We start from the raw sequence: 15,588 nt of genomic DNA, 5'->3' as shown, positions 1-15,588 counted from the left end.
TTGTTTGCTGCTTTGTAAATAAATTTTATTTTACCGAATCAATCAACGCGGTCACCGAACAGGAAACACGATTTTGACTGGACATGAGCTTGAAAAGAAGTTTTCAACTGAAGCATGAAAACGTCGGGAAAAGGCTACATAGGAGAGAATGGACGTTTTAGCATTCCGCCCCCCCTCTCTAGTACTCTTAAGGCTTAAAGTTTCTGTGCTAAATTGTTAAACTAAAGCAAAACATTTAAACACAACCCCCCCCCCTTATTCTTGGAATTGTCAGGAGCGGGGCGGGGAGCAGTACATTGGGTCCTAAATCAAACGGCTTCAAAAGAGTGAACGCAAACTTGCTAACGAAGCCTTTCCCCGGTTGAGTAAGCCGGGGAGCTCAGACGTTGCTGGAACTCAATGCCATTTGCTCCGAGATCCGATGATGACCAGGTGAGCAAATCTTCCATGTAAAAGGAGCGCGCGATTCCCCATCTGCCTTCGAAGGAGCGTGTATTATTTACATAATGAAAGTTTTGATGGCTGGAAGCGACGCAGGGCCAGGAATACGAAAGAGCAACTTGGATCGTTTTGGAAAAGGTGGCTTTCAGCATTAAAAGATGGGACGATCGCTAGTGGCGATGATGGTTGTTTTTTGTTTTAATGTCGGTTGAGGTGTTACCAGAAAAGTAAAAAATGCTCCAGTTTCTTAAAATATTGTATATAAGTGTGTGTGAGTGTGTGTGTGTAATAGACAGAAGTATACTTTTTATCCGGCCCATCCACTACCAATGCACTACTTTGAAATACTTTAAAATATGTTTTGGCGATTTGGGGGAGCAGGGAGGGGGCGTTCATCGAGTACTTGATTTGAGTCTCGAGAACACAGGTTAACGACCAGCTTGACTTTCCTGCAACTATGGGTGGGTGGGTGCGCGCGCGCGCCTGTGTGTGCAATTTTAGAATGAGCGGGTCCAAGCGACAGCTCTTCGCAATGTGAAGGCTGCAATCCGATGCGAGAGTAACCCCCATCCAGTTCAACGGCCCTCCCCCCCTCCAATAAATCTCTGCGCAGCGATGGGCCTTCTCCCTTTATTTTTCCGGGATGGATTTGCATGATGCTCATATCAGAACCACACTATTGCAGTATACTTTATTAGGAAGGAGGAAATCGCGCTGTAAGGTAGCGGTGTAAAGTTCAGATAATTTGAGCAAACAATTTAATGCGGGGAGCGAGAAGGGATAGATAGAGAAATAATTTTTTATTTTTATTTTTAGATAGAGAATGATTTTGAGCGAAAAGTGTGGCAGGTAATTTAGGCCCACAAGGCCACGTTTATTAACTAGAGAGAAAACTCTGCTGAAGTATACAGTCTTTACTTCTGAGTAAACTGAGTGCTTTTATTTCATAAAAAGAAGGGGGGGGGACCTCCATTGTATGTGTGTGTGTGTGTGTAGTGAAGAGAGAAACTATCCCCGAAAGTCACAAGGCCTAGTTTGCTTCAAGCTCCAGATGATCGAAAATATCCTCGTTTTGAAGCGAGACACTCGCATTTGCGCCCTTTTCCTGAATGCTGCTAAACAAAACATTGATTACTTGTCTCCCACAATGAACAGAAGGCGAGCCTTAGGAAAATTAAAGGCGTCCTCTGTGTGTGCGTGCATGTTGGCGTGCGTGTTCTCTTATTATTATCAAAACCAAGACAATAAAAACCAGCTGAAGGCACAAATTTCGGAAGATCAGATCTCATATTTTCTTGGACGTTTTGATAGATAGATAGATGTATTCTCGAAATCTTCAGATCGTCTATTAAAACGTTTTGATAGCTGTCGGTATTTTTTTGCTTTATTTTTTTACGGGGAAACGCCTTCCCGAAGGCGGAGGGAGGCTCAGCCGGATCGGGAGAAGTTGAGTGGCTGTATAGACACGGGGCAAGGTTGTGAAATCGCAAGCACGTTAACAGAAACCATTTCAGGAGATAAGGATCTGGAAGTTCAAACCCAGGAGCGCTGCAAACCACCACCGGAGTGGTGACACCCCCGGGACGGCAAACTTCCCAAGTTTCCCGGGGGTGGGTGGGTGTCTCTCTGGTTTGGAATCGCCCACTAAGGCTGTGCCATTTGGAGATGTGACAGATGGGCATTCAAACACCAATGGATGCTCATTTAAAAACAAAACAAAAGGGGGCCATATTATTATTATCATTATTATCATCATCATTATTATTAAAGATTTTCTTGGTTTACAAAAGTACATGCCTTGTCTCTTTTTTCAAGTTGCACAGTCTTTTCTACAGATCAGTTATATTTGTTATGAGACATTAGTGTTAAGTACAGTATAAGGTCAGGAAGAAGAGGGGGGGAGGTGGTGAAATTTATATTTCTGCAGTCTACACGTGGGGTTTCGTGTCAGCGTCAACTACATACGTTCTCTTTCTATTCACTTGTTACATTTCCTTGGTTGGGGGACCAGGGTATGGTTGCTTGTCTGTGGTTGGCTGCAATGGGGCTTGTTTGCCTTTGTGGGGGTGAGGGGAGGGCTTTCTGGGTCAAGTAAGCCAGTATGCTTTTGGAGGGGTTCTTGTTCTGGTCTTGTTGGGCTGTGTATATGATAAAGGGAGGCAGACTGGGGTGCAGATGTCCTCTTCTATTTGTCCCAATGCCAGTTTCAGTTTATTGCTTAGCTTTTCTAGTAAGGCTGTTTCCCAACGATTTGGTACCACTGGTCCATGTTCACCCTGACAGATCTCTCCATTGTCTGGCTATGAGGCTTCTGGCTGTTGAGAGTTATAAGCTCTGTATAATGTGAGTGGTCATTATGATCTTGGAAGATGTTCAGTAGTGCCGGTTCTGGGGTGAGTTCTAATACCTGTTTAGTTGTTTTGCATATTTCTAGGTCCTTAACCACCTTCAAAAACCTTCTCCTGACAGCAGGGGAACACGACAAAGGGATGGTATCCACAATATACAAAATACTGCTCCAAAAATCCCACAGACCCCCTTGATGCAATCAAAAAACAATGGGAGCATGACATAGGCTATGAAATTAACCTCACCCAATGGACTAGAATGTGGTTTAAACCTCTCTTTAAATCAATCTCAGCTAAAAGAAAAGAACTCACCCTGAAACTCACCTACAGGTGGTACTTAACACCACGGAAACTGATACTGATACACCCAGGAACCTCACCAAAATGTTGGAGAGGCTGCACTCCCACAGGCACATACCTACACATGTTGTGGGAATGCCCAACCCTTCTGGGGCTATAAACATTTTAAAGGCCCGAGTGTTTTGTATTCATAAGTAAATATCAGCCAAAGGGTCCCCTTTGGAGATGGACACACCTATCCAAAAATCTTTTGTCTTTTAAGAAACCATGTCAGCCTCCTGTTGGCAGACAGATGTCTGATCCAAGGTCCAATTAAGCCGAAGCACATGGATTTTCAATTCATACAGTTCCATCAAAGGAGGTGATAGAGCTAACTTTCATGTACTTTGAGTGGGGTCAACCAAATGTATTTTGTTGACTGAGGAGAAGGACCAGAGAGCAGTCCCCTTCTCGTTCCATGTGCAAAAGCTGACTGGACTGGCAGCTGCATCTTGCTTCAGTACCAGTGTTGGGACAACAGACTTAACCACACCTGAAACAGCAGGTAGATTCAGGAAGCCCAGGACAGGCTGTGTGGCAACAGAGCAGGATGCTCAGGAAAAACAGCCCATGAGCACTTGCTGCTTGAGATAAGGTTGCCTCACTCTGCCACATGGTAGGGCTGGCACTGACTTGATTGGACACTGTTGAAAGGTTACCATTCATACCTTTGCAATGCAAGCCTACATGCATTTATTCCAAAGTGAGTGCAATTAAGAAGCAAGATAGGTGTGCATAGGAGTGTATCTTTGGACTGTAAGCTCATGGATACAGTCTATGAAGTGCTGTCCTCTTCCTTCTTGCCCCTGTTAACCTCAGTGGAGGTCTCCATTCTCAAGTCAGCTGACAAAGTGGGTTTGCTTGCTCGTCTTCAAGATCCGAGTGCCTTTAAATCCCATTGCCAATTTGCATCACGGTCCCCCTTCACCCACTCAAAAAGGTATTAAGAAGATGGTTGTCATTAGCATTAATTTAAACTTTTAATGTAAGCCTCTAATTAGCATTCATCAGAGGGAGGAAGAACACGAACTTCACATGAAGCTGAGGATTCAGACCAGGCAAAGCTAAATAGAACATTTTGGGCAGGAAGAAATTAACAGAGAAGGACCATGACTCCTTCATCATCATCCAGGGTGTAAGTGCACAAGCAATTAAGCCACTGCTATTTCTCTGGAGATGCCTTGGGATGCAGAATGAGAATGTGTTTGTCAACCATGTTGCCCTATCTTCACTGGTTCCATCATTAAATGCTTCTTTGGCCCACCCAGGCAGGCCCTGGAAGGAACTTTGGTGTGGGAAAGAAATTAAGCGATTCATTAAAAAAAGAGAGAAGGAAATAAAGAAAAACAACAGGCCTGTCCCAAGTGCTTTGTTATTATTTTGGAGTGGTGACTAAAAAAAATGTAATGAAAAATGGAAGAATGGAGGATGTCACTTAAGAGTATGAGAGAGCCACCTCTTCAAAAGAACAAGGCATCTTTTAAGTCCCCTCCAGTAAATCAATCATAAACATTTGGCAGTTCTTCATTACAATAAGGTGAAGGAAAAGCCTGAAACAATTTTTGTTCTATGCTTTCTTGGCTCTGATAAGTACCTTGTTAAACATGATTAATGTTAACATAAACTGTGTAGCTTGCAAGATCTTTATTGGCAATGTTTAACTGCTTAAAGACACCACCATTCCTCACCCTTTTATCACTTCCCAAATAATGCGGCTTTGGTGCAACCAGACACTGGGAAACGAGGTGGGCTTTTTCTTCTTCTTCCTCTCCAACCTCTTCTTGCTGAGGACCAAAGTCATTTCCAAAATCCTGCCCAACATCATCTCCAACATGCCAAGGCATCTTCATGCATTACATTTTTGGTAGGTGTAGTCCAATACTTTTTCGGTGTACATATGAACACATGGATAGAGAGGGTGACAAAGTCTTTTTAAAAAGCTGTGATTGACTAAGTTTCTCTGTCTTATGAGTAGACATGTGGTGGACCTCCAGATTTGTAGTTACCTAGTATGTAAAATTATGGGACGCGGGTGGCGCTGTGGGTAAAACCTCAGTGCCTAGGACTTGCCGATTGCATGGTCGGCGGGGTGAGTTCCCGTCTTTCGGTCTCAGCTCCTGCCCACCTAGCAGTTCGAAAGCACTCCTAAGTGCAAGTAGATAAATAGGTACCGCTTTATAGCGGGAAGGTAAACGGCGTTTCCGTGTGCTGCGCTGGTGCTGGCTCGCCAGAGCAGATTCGTCACGCTGGCCACATGACCTGGAAGTGTCTCCGGACAGCGCTGGCCCCCGGCCTCTTAAGTGAGATGGGCGCACAACCCTAGAGTCGGACACGACTGGCCTGTACGGACAGGGGTACTTTTACCTTTTTAGTATGTAAAATTGCCCTGGGGCTGCTATTGTGGGGGGCTGGGGAAAGGAAATAGACAGAGATCTATAGACACTCTGGTTCAAGCTAAACCAAGCATCTAAACAAGACTAGTATTGGCTGAGGAAAGACATCCAAGACAAGGTCCCAAATGGAGTTAGGTCTTTTGTACAGTCCCATTGATATTAGTCCTCTTTGCTCTACTCAGGTTCCCACCAAAACTGAAATCACAGCTACTCTCTTGCATTGCCACAAAAACAACATATCTACATATTTTTGTAGACTTAAAGCATCATGCATATCACTGGATACTTGGGCATACCTACTCTACCAGTTGGTTGAACAGTCATTCTCTCTTACCAGGGAACCCTGAGTAATATAGCTCTATAACCAAAGGGCAGAGAAGGAGCAGTCACTGTTCTGCCCTCCAGATATTGTTGCACAACAATTCCCACCAGCCCCAGCCAACATGGCCACTGGTCAGAGGTGATTGTGAGTAGTCCAACAACTGGGGGTCATTATGCTGCCTACCTGGGAACTAGGGAATGTCTTTGACCCATTTTTAAAGGTTGCTAATCTGCTGTCCCATTCAAGGTTCTTGTATAAATTCACAAGGGCCCTAAACAAACTGAATCCAAAACATCTTAAGAACTATCTGATTCCCTTTGCTCCACCTCCATCCCCAAGATCTTCCAATGGGACGTTTTTGCTCATGAGATACAGCCAGCCTTTATTAGGGACTGAGCCTTTAGTGCATCAGGATCTGCCCTGTGGAACTTCTTGCCAATAGGAATTCAGAAAGAGTTGTTGTTTTAAATTGCATTTTTAAAAAAGATCCCAGTTTTTTAAAATAGGTTTTTGATATTTTTTATACTGATGTTATGGTAATATTGTGTTTTTGTGCTGTATACCACCCTGTTAAATTTTCTAGTGGAGTGTGTGGTGTATAAATATTTAAAATAAATAAATAACTTTGAGAACAAAACCACTCATATCTATCACGGCACCTAGGTAGTTGCAGAGTCATTTTCCCATGGATGAATTTCAGTTATTGTGACCCGAGGATGTGGACAGGGTGCTCTGAGGAGTATGACTTGGCAGTGTTTTACCCAATCCTTGCCTGCAACGGCTTAGAACATCTGATAGGAGTGTGATGACTGGTTGGTTCCAAGAGACTGTAAATGCTTCATTTGGAGAGAGAGAGACAGCCTGTTTGCCTTGTAGGAGGTGATCATGAAGCCACTCCTGAAGAAGCTGAGCCTGGAACTGGAGGATAAGCTACCCAACCAGTTGCTAATATCTCTTTCTCTTGAGTGGGTTGGTGGTCCTTCATCTCCAGGCACGCCACTAAAACTGCCTTGGTTGTCCTCAGGGTTATCCTGACCTATGCTAGAAAAAGGATCGGGGTGGGGGCAGAATGTGGCCATGCTGATTGTTTTAGACGTCTCAGCAGCCCTTGACACCATCAAGCATCCTTCTGGATCAGTTAGTCAGGTAGGGACTAAGTGGTACCATGCCCAGATGTTTCCACTCCTATTTGACAGGCAGTTCCAGAAGCTGTAGCTGCGGAATTTCATTTTATGAGAAGTTTTATGATGTGACACTTAACACTTGCCAGTAAGGCTCCTATAACTCTGCTTGAAGATGCAAACCTGGAATTCACTGGGGTCTCCTCACCTCTGGAACCAAACAGTGATAGATCAGACAATTTCAAATGTTCTTAAATATTTATTGTAATGTAATTTAGCTATAACAAAATGAAGAGTAAGTAAGAAATAACAGAAAATGAGCAACACATGCATAGGTTCTCATGTGTCTAACACCAGGTCCTTCTTGCTTCATACTTACTCATTTAGTTCCTCCATTCCAGAACCTACCCATATCTCTGCTACTTATATCTATCTGACCACAGCCTTTTAGCCTCTTTCCCTATCTCCACCCAACTTGCGGTGTCCTTTCTAGTTGACTCCCCAGATCTTTGTCTGCTCCTCAGTGATAACCCAGTTCCTTGTCTTGCTGTTCTATCCTCATGAGCAAAAGGCTCCTAATGCAGTACACCATGTCCCACCCCTAGATTCATCTTCAAGACAGTTGCCATGCTGCCATTACCCAAATCCTTGTGTTCATCAAGGCTTTATTTAAAACTCTTGCCCAAGCATGCACTAGGAGCCTTGCTTTGCTTCTGCAGCAAGTTCACATCTGCTTTTAGCTATATTATACTGTTAGTCTCAAGATTCCATGTCTCCATAATCTCGAACCCTCTTGATTTCCTCTTAAGCAATAGGAATAAACAATCAAGCAACTGTGTACCGATAAGAATATGCCCATGTCTTTTTAGTCCTGCCCTCTGCACCATGGAATCTGTGCTATGATGTTTTCTAGAGATCTATCCTGTCCTCCATTCTGTCCTCAATCTCCATGAACCCTTTGAGTGAGATAATGTCATTACTCTACCCTCTGAGTGGAGTAAAATGTCATCAGCATATGGATGACCGCTGGCTCAACATCAAGACAAGATGAGGCTGCTGTTAGTAGATGGTCTGTTTGACCTGCTTATGTTTCCTTGAAAGCAGTAGTGTCTGTAGGCAGGTGAGTATAGACTGCATCTTTAAAACACAAACACACGCTGGTTCTCTGTTAAAAAACGTTTTCCGTCAAGATGCCCTTACATGTGGGATTTTCAATATTTTCTGGATAGCATTGCTCTTAAAGATCAGATAGGCAGACTGGGAGTGCTTTGAATGCTCAAACAGCATTAGTGACACAAAGCACTTTCACCAGCCTAGGTGGTGCGGAGGAACCCCACCTGGACAGAAGGTAGCTTTGTCATGGTTATCCATGCTCCAGTAACACCCAGCCTTCACTAGGAATGCTGCCAGTGGGACTGTATTTGAGGATCTCTTGGCAACTGCAATTAGTTCAAAATGCAGAACACATCTTGCTAGTTTTGAAACAGCTTTGCTGGCTTCCCAAGTATTTATTGGCACAATTAAAAATGTTGGTATTAACCGAAACAAAAACAACAACAACACTATAGGGGTGTTCACATGCTAAGTTTGACAAATGTACAGTCTGTGTACATGAATCACTGAGCTGCACAGATCAACAAATATACACTGTTTCTCACAAATGCCTAAGAACATAAGGAGCTGCTTTCTACTGAGTCAGACCATTGGTTTGTCTAGCCCAGTACTGTCTACACTAACTGGAAGTGGCTCTCCAGGATTGCAGGCAGGGCTATCTCCAAGCCCTACCTGGAGATGCCAGGGATTGAACCTGGAACCTGGAACCATGCAAAGCAGATGCTCTAGCACTAAGCCGTAACCCTTCCACACTAGTACTTGTGTAGAGACAACTTCTACCTGTTTTAAGTGTAACACGTGGATAAGCCTTATATGATTTGAAATCAGGATTGAAATCAAGGACCACTTACTCTTGTATGATGCCCATGCTTTGAAGTCATCTGGGAAGGTCCATCTCTGGGTCAGGCTGGTGGGGACTGGAGAACTGGCTTTTTCTATGGGTGGTACATCACCTGTTGTATGTCCTCTCTAGATCCGCATGCCTGGCCCTTGTGGTCATAAGTTTGACATATGAAGTGAAAATATTCTTATTTGCACAAGCTTTCATATTGCCTTGTTGTTTATACCATTTGCTTGCTACTTTTAGGATCTAGAGATGTGAGAGTCTATTTGTTGCAGTGTTGGCTTCTGCAGTTGCTGTTTTTAGTTTAGTTTTTATTATGTTCATGCTGTGCTGTAAGAATTCTCAATACCCTTGCTGAAATAATAAGAAGATTCTTTGCAGGAAGTCATGACATTTAAACTTGTAGGTAGAGAAACATACAGCCACCAGTCCTTAATAGGACAAAACTCTCAGGACCACGGGAGCAACAGAGATGATGAGCCATGCAAGAGCCTCAGAGTTGCTGGCAAAGTGGCTGGTCAACTGCCTATGAGGCTACTTAGGAGGAAGGGGAAATGCATGCAAGCACCTGCCAGAATCAGCATCTGCCTAACAGCCAGCTCCTATATAAACTCTCACTCTTGAGTTACTTCACCACTGAAGCAACAGGTCCAAGCTCTAATACAAAGCCATCTTGAATATCTGAAATTCACTTATGTTTAGCCATGATGACAAAGAGGTCCAGTGTCCTTACACATAATCTTTTGAGGGCTACAGTGTCCGTCACTGAATCCTGCCCTAGTAGGCTGCTGTTTAATTTTCCCCAATGTTCCCCAATGCAGTGTTCCTTGGAGATATCATGGGGAATGTCCTTGGGGGTCTGGGAGCCAACCTTTTAATTTCATTCAATGCTCTAGAATAATGCAATGTATGGGGATTGTAGGAAACTAAAATGGCAGCTCCCAGGCCCACTGGGGCTCCATCCAGCGCTGATTGCTATCCCCAGCTAAGCCTGTTGTGGGCGACCACAATTTGCCTCAAATGATACACAGAAAATCTGTAGCAAGCAGGGTCATTAGTAATTTTGGAAGTTCATTTTCTACAGCTTATAGGTGGCCTGATGCAGCCATAATTAAGCTCCACTGTGAAGTTCCACTGTGATCCTCGGATGAAGGGCGGTATAGAAATTTAACAAATAAAATAATATGAATAATAATCCCTTGGAGCAGAGCATATGTTTACATCCTTCCCATTCAAAACAGCGAAACTCAAAAGTGCCTTGCTTGGGTTGGAGCACACCCAGAATTTTCTGGAAATATTTTACACACAGAAAGCAAGGATTCAAGCTAGAGTATATTACAAAGGATTATGAACCCTCCAATGTATCAAAGAACATCATCTTCAGGCAACACATTTATTGCTATCTGCGTGTTGGTGTCCTGCAATAAACTGTAATTATAAAACCCCCAGCAACCTGGAAACCTAGTGAATGCTTATCCCAAACAGACCTATCTAATATCTAGACATTTGTTTTACGTTACTACTGTTACACGATAGGCATCTTCGAATGATGCCAGCCAATGCTAGAAGAATTTGAATGTTGGGTTTGCAGCAAATATTTCTGCAAAATCAAAGGAGTATATGGCATTGGTTCTGTAACTAGAAACCTTTGTTCTTCACGCTCAAGCAACTGCAATCATGAGAATCTTTGAATGACAACTCTAAAAGGGCCTGTCCAGACCTGGCATCACTTACTCGGCAGAGTTATCTTATTAGCATCAATGAGTTGAATCACTAATTGGGGGTGGCACGCCTCACTCAAATTTTAGCTTCACTTTTGGCTGTTATGAAGATATGACTCTGCAGCAGATCATCAGATTCAGCCCATGCTGTTTAGATTGAAGAATTGCTTTGAGCTCTTCACCATGTGTCACAAACCAAACTTCTAAACATGTCTTTCTGGATGTACCTTGGCATTTGCACTGCTTTTGGTCTGGCCGAAGAGTTGTTGTGCTAACAACAACAACCAACAACCATCTTCTGATCTTGTTTTTACTAAATTCTGTGACATTTCCCCCACCAACTCTGAAAACTTGTGGCCCTCCAAATGCTGTGGGAACCCAGATCTCATCAGTCCCAGCCAGCAGAGTCATTCATCAGGGATGATTGAAGTTGTCATCTAAGAACATCTTGCCCCTGCTCTAAAGGATCAGAATCATGCTCTTGTGTTTATTGTGCATGCTGGATCAGGAAGTTTGTGATAGCTTCGTAGGTGTGCAACAGATTTGTGACGTTTTGTGGGTGTAGCATTACTAACATTACTAGTATTTTTGTTTTGTTCTGCTTGCTGAGTTTAACATCTGTTTTGTACTTTGGAAATCTTTCTGGCAATCACATTTTTCTTCTTCCTGGCATAGTTCACCACTGGTGTGTGTGTGTATGCATCCCTCCCCCCACTCTGTGTGTGTGTAAAAACATTTTTACTAAGAACTTTTGTATTCAGGGAAGCCTACCCAGACATAATATTATTTTATAATGGAACAGAATACTACTAGGCACAGTGCCTTAGTACACCTTGGGCAATCTGAAGACTCTTGTAAGTAACCGAGATTCTTTGAGTCATGAAAGATGGTATGAACAGCAGTTGCACATCTCTGTGTTGTTGTAGGAATCCTATCTGGACTAGGGAATGAGCACGGTTAATGCCTGATTTCTCCAGCACCTCCGAGTTGCCAACCCGTTACTTCATGGGGAGCACAACCTCATCTAAAATAGGCTGATGGGACCTGATATCAGAGATGTGTGGTCTGTGGGCTGGCGGGGTGGGGTGGGGGTGGGAACTATGCTAGTTGCCTAACTGTAAATTAGAAGGTGGTGCAATGCTCTGGGGGTCCAAGAGCCCTTCCTCCATCTTCCCAAAGCCTGCCCAGCTTGGGGAAGGAGGCTGCAGGTCTCCAGTAGCCTGCCAGATACTGGGAAGCTTCAGCCTGGGAAGCTTCAGCCCAGTGATGTTGGGATGTCACTACATCACACGCACGACATCGCCCCCCTCCCCCAATTGCTCTTGTAAACTGGCACCTCTGGCCCTAACTGTTGCCCTACGAAAAAATTCATCACATGCCACTGCCTGATACTATAAGCCCATCTAGCTCAACACAGGAAGCTGCTCTCTAAGGTTTCAGACAGAATTCTTTCCAATTCTTAGTCATACCCGGAGAAGCGAGGCGGAGGGGGCGGTGTTTAAATTGGGACCTTTTGCATGCAATCCATGTGCTTTTTCATTGAGCTATGGTCTTAGCTCCTCTGCCTTGTCTGGATTAACATTTCATTTCTGAAACCTGACACAACTCATGGATCTAATTGGCAGGGAATATGGTCAAGGCCAAGAAGCTTTTAAGTTAGAACCTTTTTTGCTTATTTGAGGAGGGCGTCAAACAAAGTTTCTTTAGGGAGCTTAAAATCGTATGGCTCTCTCAAAGTCGCAAGGAATTAAAGGTAGGAGATGCGAATGTCACCCTTTCAGCCATAAGAATGGCCAAAGTAGAAGCTTCAGGCCTGCACAGCAGTGTAAAAGCACCTCTCCCTGCACACAACTTCTTGTTAGTACAGTTGCTAATGACTATAAAATGCACATGGGTTAATGTTGCAAAGAGTGCAAAGGGTGGCAGAGCCTGTCTGCACTGCACGTTGCCTCACTTCTCTTTAATGCTTCCATGGCCTGCAACGCATTTTATGCTGCTTCCTTTGCTTATTCCAGTGCTTTCATTTTGGAAGCGAACCCTCCGTGCATGTGTTTTGGTTTTACTGTGGGACAAAAAGGCGCTGTTCACAGAGACACGTGGAGATAGTTTGATAAGACACAAGAATTGCCTGCTTGACAATCTGGAAAGGCAAAGCCAGCATTGGTTAATTTAGAGCGCTTATCACGGCCGCCGAGAGATAAACTGCATGTAAAATTAACACGGCAGACTCACGTGCACATCGTTACTTACCTGAGCTCAGCTGGACTTCTGAGCAGTGGTGGATTTGGGGGAGTGTGACTGAATTGCCCACACTGGCACTGAGCCAAAGGGGGGCTGCAACCATGACTTAGAATGGAAGGTGATAGGCAGGGGCTGGTGCTAAATGTTGGTGTTACACAGGGTGCCGCTGAAATTTGAAAGCCCAAAGTCCACCACAGTTCTGAGTAAACATGCAGGGCACAGAGCACATATCTGCCAATATATAGTGGTTCTTGCCCCACTATGAACCCTAAACTTGCTGGAAATGGCTTAGGGAGTTGAGGTTAGGAGGTATTTTTGTTATTTTTATTGTACTGTGCCAATGTGCACCTTAATTTTCACAACGTAATTTGGCCAAAAAAGGTGAGCATTGGATTCGAGTAAATACGGTAATTGAAAACAGAAAGTAAGCAAGACAAAAACGAAACCCCCCAACAACTTGCAGAACACTCCTTCAGACCTCAAAGACTATTGGCTGTTAGAGCTTCTGCTGCCGTTCATTAAGATAAGTCCATTGGCTCAGGTGCAATAGAATGCTAATTATATGTCAGAGCTCAAGTCCCAGGAATGGATAGGCTTTGTGTTGCTGGTGGGAAGGAGCATGGCAGGAAAGAGACTAGAGCACCCTGTTGAGGTCAGCTGTTCGATTGTGAGTGCCTATAGTGTGTTTATGTGTGAATGTGGTAGCGGGACTCTAAGGAAAGATAAAGGGAGAATTGCTATAGGCCACATTCACATCATATGTTTAAAGTACTAAGATTCCCCTTTGAACAGTCATGGCTCCCCTCTCCTCAATAATCCTGGGGGCTGTAATGTTTTTAAGAGTGCTGGTGTTGGTGCAGAAGGGAAATAGGTGTAAAAGGAGAATTACTGAATACCAAGATCCTAGTTTGAGGAAAGTATTCTTTGGGGAGTGAACCCCAGCAGAGATTTAAAATATCAATGTATGCAGCAAGTAAAGCATGGAAATATAGGCTGTTAGACATTTAAAATCTGTCCTTTAAAGTGAGTTCCAAAGTTCTCCTCTCCCCCTAGCATAGTAAAAGACAACATGTTAGGGAAGTTTAAAATGATTTACTTACAAACTCTCCAAAGGTCAGATTCATGTGCTTTTCCATATAGCATTCAGAAAAAGTTGCACAGGCAGGAAACTTGTTTTAGTTACAAAATGGTGAAAGTTCCTAAATAACTGGTATAGGAACTCAAGAGTGGCTAATGAGAGCCATGCAGTCTGAGCTGGAGCAACCAGCAACCAACAACCTGAAGCCTCTTCCCTAATTGAACTTCTCAGGTAGACTGGGAGGTTAACAATAGGTTTGCTTACCCATTTCTTCCCATGGTAACAGGAAGTGACCTCACTAAGCCGGCAGGACAGCTTACTTTATGGTATTAACCGCTTTGTGCATTAATTAGATTGAAGCATGTTGGTTATAGGAGATTGGTTATCCCACAGTTAGGAGACCCCATCCCCCTCCAAGAGCTCTGAGAAATTCTCAAAGTTCCTTTTGAAAGATTGTGTAAAGATTGTTAAGCCATTCTGAGAATACTACTGCAATGCGCTCTACGTGGGGCTACCTTTGCAGGTGACCCAGAAACTGCAACTAATCCAGAATGCAGCAGCTAGACTGGTGACTGGGAGTGGCCGCCGAGACCATATAACACCAGTCCTGAAAGACCTACATTGGCTCCCAGTATGTTTCCGGGCACAATTCAAAGTGTTCGTGCTGACCTTTAAAGCCCTAAATGGCCTCGGCCCACTATACCTGAAGGAGCATCTCCACCCCCATCATTTAGCACTGAGGTCCAGCTCCGAGGGCTTTCTGGTGGTTCCCGAGAAGTGAGGTTACAGGCATCCAGGCAGAGGGCCTTTTCAGTAGTGGTGCCCGCCCTGTGAAATGGCCTCCCATCAAATGTCAAGGAAATAAACAACTATCTGACTTTTAGAAGGCAGCCTTGTTTTGGGAAGTTTTTAATGTTTGATGGTTTATGGTGCTTTTAATTCTGTTGGGAGCTGCCCAGTATGGCTGGGGAAACCCAGCCAGATGGGTGGGGTATAAATAATAAATTATTATTATTATTATTATTATTATTATTATTATTATTATTATTACTGCTCTGGAAGCAGACTAGGGGGTCTCCTAACACCACTTAGCATCCTTAAGAAACTTCCAGAATTCTTTGGAGGAATCTATGGCTGTTTAAAGTGGTATTCTAGTGGTTTAATGGTGTGGTTAATAGTGGGAGTAGTTTATTCTATGAATGGGGCCATAGAGTAGCAGTGGTGCACCTTTTTAAATCTGAGGGCCACCTTCCCTTCTGGGCAACCTTCTGAGAGCCACATTCTAGTTGTGGGCAGGGTCAGATGCAGAACAACTAAGGTAAACTTCATTTTTGTACAGTAATCCAGTTTTCTGCACACACCCAAAGACGCGTCACTGTCCTCCGTCCAACTACGCAAGAGGCATTATCAGAAGTTGAGGACAGATTTCAAGTAAATAAAACCATTTGGACAGCAGGAACAGGCAAAGCAGGGCCATTGAGGAAGTGCGGCTTGGGAAGTGTTCTGAAGGTCAAATAAAAGGGCCTGAAGGACTGCATTTGGGCCTGAGGTTTCCCACCCGAGAATGTATAATACATCCAAAACATTCATAAATTGACACAGGTCTTCACTTGTATATTCCTATTTC

At 43.8% G+C, this 15,588-nt stretch overlaps 1 long non-coding RNA gene across 1 annotated transcript; it reads right to left on the bottom strand.

Annotated features, from left to right (window-relative positions):
- Positions 1 to 6,417: 6,417 nt before the first annotated feature.
- LOC310672144 lies at positions 6,418 to 14,208 on the bottom strand. The gene is made up of 3 exons (XR_014508428.1): positions 13,984 to 14,208; positions 8,929 to 9,066; positions 6,418 to 7,174 (listed from the first exon to the last, which is right to left on the bottom strand). It is a non-coding gene; the product is annotated as an uncharacterized lncRNA (long non-coding RNA).
- Positions 14,209 to 15,588: the final 1,380 nt, after the last annotated feature.

The sequence above is a fragment of the Podarcis tiliguerta genome (assembly GCF_965153285.1).
Source record: "Podarcis tiliguerta genome assembly, chromosome: 1".
Lineage (NCBI taxonomy): Eukaryota > Metazoa > Chordata > Lepidosauria > Squamata > Lacertidae > Podarcis > Podarcis tiliguerta.
This window is presented reverse-complemented; position numbering and strand designations above follow the sequence as displayed.